Below are 3,702 nucleotides of genomic sequence, written 5' to 3'. Positions count from 1 at the left end.
GCCTCTGTCTCTCCACACCACCCCACCCCACCCTGCCTCTGTCTCTCCACACCACCCCACCCCACCCTGCCTCTGTCTCTCCACACCACCCCACCCCACCCTGCCTCTGTCTCTCCACACCACCCCACCCCACCCTGCCTCTGTCTCTCCACACCACCCCACCCCACCCTGCCTCTGTCTCTCCACACCACCCCACCCTGCCTCTGTCTCTCCACACCACCCCACCCTGCCTCTGTCTCTCCACACCACACCACCCCACACTGCCTCTGCCTCTGTCTCTCCACACCACCCCACCCCACCCTGCCTCTGTCTCTCCACACCACCCCACCCCACCCTGCCTCTGCCTCTGTCTCCGAAGCCTCCCAGGCAAAGCTCTCTGATTAAGCTCTCTGTCAGCCGCCTCTCTCAGGGTCAGCTTGGCCTTCATAGCCTTTCACAGTCCTACTGTTCAAAGCTATAATAGATACTTTTCTGGAGATGGATGAAGTTAGGTAAGCTCAGGGTAGTTTGTATTCATCTGTATGTGTTCAAGTGGTGCTTCTGGCTCAGATAAAGAGGGAAGGTGCCTTCCTCTCTGGTGTGTCCTTGTTTGCGTTGTGTCACTCTCTGCCCATGGAACCTGTGCTGCACAGTAGACTTTGTAGAAATCCAACTCTTGTAAATTGTCAATTCATTGGTTTTTTCAGCCTGTCATTATAGTCAAACACCACTTCGCACCTGGAAAAGCCCTATGTACAGTAAATGCAATGCTTTGTCATCATCATCATCATCAAACATTGTTTCAATCAAGAACTCCATTCTTCCTCTTACTTTTGAGACAAACACCTCTCTCTCTCTATCTCTCTCTCTCTCTCTCTCTCTCTCTCTCTCTCTCTCTCTCTCTCAGAGATGGATGAAAGCATGTGATCTACAGGGCTGAAGCCGTCTTATTTGTTTGCTCAGAGCAGGGCTTCCGGCCACCAGATGACATTTGGGGAAGGATTTGATTGAACACTTTCGCTTTATCCTTGTCAAAGAGGGGGCCTCTCGTCTGTCCAAACACCCACACCCAGCCGAAACACCCTAGATATAGCTGTTTATCACCCCTCCATCCTCTCCAATCTCCGTCATCCCTCCATCCTCCCTCCCTTTATCTCTGACAAACAAACAAACACACACACACAGACAAACAAACAACAAACAAATCCTCAACCTTTTACTCGAAGGTCGTCGCCGTGGCGAGGAATCTAAGAATGATGTGGTGATTGTTTGTTGGACATTGACAGAACCTTTTCATTCCACTTGGAGCTTTTAACCAACATGTCATCTCCGTGGCACACCGCCTCCTCACACACACACACACACACACACACACACATTCTCACACATAAAGTGCTTTTTACTCACTGTCCTTGGTACTGTGTGTTGAGTGCACTCCAGAAGCAGCACATGCTTGATGGCATAAAAGCAGACTCAGCCTTATGAACTCCTAGTAGATTGAGCTTTTCCTCTGTCCACTCACTTCCTACCCAAGGGGAGGCTGGTGGAGGTAGAAATCGGAGGCCGGGGCTCATTGTAATGCATGGGACGGAGTCAGGAGTGGTATCAAACGCACCTGTTTGATACCAAATCGGAGGATTGTAATTGTAATGCATGGGATGGAATGATGCACACGTTGTTTGATACCATTCCTCAGTTCGTGCCGTGCATTACAATGAGCCCGTCCTCCGATTTCTACCTCCACCAGCCTCCCCTGCCTGAGTACCCATTCGGAATGCTGTTGGTGTTTACATCCCGGCCTTGCAACCTCCTTGATTGTTGGCATAAACGTCTGAGCTACTCTCTCTTCAATTACCTGAGGTAAGGTACTTGAGTACCGTGAGCTTGATGGGGCAGACGTTGTGGAGGTTGGCTCCCCTGAAGGCCAGTGTGTTAGAGAGCCTCTGTGTGCCAAACAGACGTTTTATGCCAAAGGTGCTATTTGCTCACGGATCGATAAAGCCTTTCAAACACATCATGTTCAGCAGAGGCCCTTTCAGATGTCAGTGTGTGTGTGTCTGCGTGTGTGTGTGTGTGTGTGTGTGTGTGTGTGTGTGTGTGTGTGGCTGTTAGTCTAATCGGTGTATAGGTTAAGTGTGTGTGTGTGTGTGTGTGTGTGAGAGAGAGAGAGAGGAGTGGGAAAGAGAGAGAGAGAAGGATAGGGAGAGAAATGTGTGTGGGTGTTAGTCTAATCGGTGTATAGGTTAAGTGTGTGTGTGTGTGTGTGTGTGTGTGTGTGTGTGTGTGTGTGTGTGTGTGTGTGTGTGTGTTGATAAGACATCAGTGCTAACAAGACATTTTATTATATTGTATCCTCTTTACTTTACTTTACAGTCATTCTGAAACGGTGTGTGTTGTTGTTGTTGTTGTTGTTGTTGTTGTTGTCGTTGTTGTTGTTGTCGTTGTTGTCTTGTTTCTTTTATTTCCTGTGCATTTCCACGACTCTCTCCATGTGTGCCTCTGAGTCTCCTGGATGCAATCTGTCCAGCGCCAGCAACAATCAAATCCCCTGCAATAAGCCCCCTTTCCTTTCTGACTCAGTGAACAGTTAAACAATAGCAGCAGTGCCATGCAACGTTTAACGCTGCCTTCCAGCGCCACACAGCCACCGGGCGCAGGTCTCATGCCTCTTCCCTCCTATTCTCCTCCACTGGAGTGGTCGCTAGCTCATCAGAGCGCTCGCGTAGCGGCCGTGTCCTCCTGCCAGCGCCATCATCGACATCACTCTGCTCCAGCGGAACGTAATCAGCATTGCGCTGCTTCTGCAGGAAAACGCCAAAAAGACATAATAGGACCAACATGTTCCTTTTATTTTATTTTCCTCCCTCTCTCTCTCTCTCTCTCTCTCTCTCCATTTTTCCTCTTTCTTTGAGACAAACACCTATCTCTCTCTCTCCCCCCTCTCTCTCTCTCTCTCTCTCTCTCCCCTCCTCCCTTTCTCTCTCTCCCCTCCTCCCTCTCTCTCTCTCTCCCCTCCTCCATCTCTCTCGCCCCCCTCCCCCTCTCTCTCTCTCCCCTCCTCCATCTCTCTCCCCCCCTCCCTCTCTCTCTCTCTCTCTCTCCCCTCCTCCATCTCTCTCTCCCCCCCTCCCTCTCTCTCTCTCTCTCTCTCTCTCTCTCTGTGGGCGGGTAAGGCAGAGTGAAGTATTGAGGGGAGGCTGCATGCCTGGAATGCCAGATGCTAATTCCATTAGCGAGGCTGTTAGCTAGCTACACTCCTTGGGAGCACACAGGGGGCACTACTGCTTAGTTGAGGGCTCCCGTGCATCTGAGTGACAAGGTAAACATCACAGAGCAGGACCACCGTTGGCTGTCACTATGTCACCGAATATGTTGTGGTTAGTAAATAATGGACTTATTAAGATGATCTTGGTGCTCATGCAGTACCATGAAACTCTCCCCCCCCCCCCCCCCCACACACACACACGTATGCATGCATGCTACACACACACACACACACACACACACACACACACACACACACACATACACAAATACACAACATTGTCATTAGGGGCAAGGGGGCTCTTCAGAACAGAGCGGGAGCAGTTTGGTACTATGGCTGACCAGAGCACTGTGATAATTCTCCAGGCTCCATCCCAATCTAACATGTCCACTCGTTAACACTCATCTCAGAGTCGTATATAGATGACAGCCACAATATCATCCAGACACTAATCATAG

Source organism: Argentina silus (genome assembly GCF_951799395.1).
Source record: "Argentina silus genome assembly, chromosome: 2".
NCBI lineage: Eukaryota > Metazoa > Chordata > Actinopteri > Argentiniformes > Argentinidae > Argentina > Argentina silus.
The sequence above is the reverse complement of the archived record's forward strand: the minus strand, read 5'-3'. Positions refer to the sequence as shown.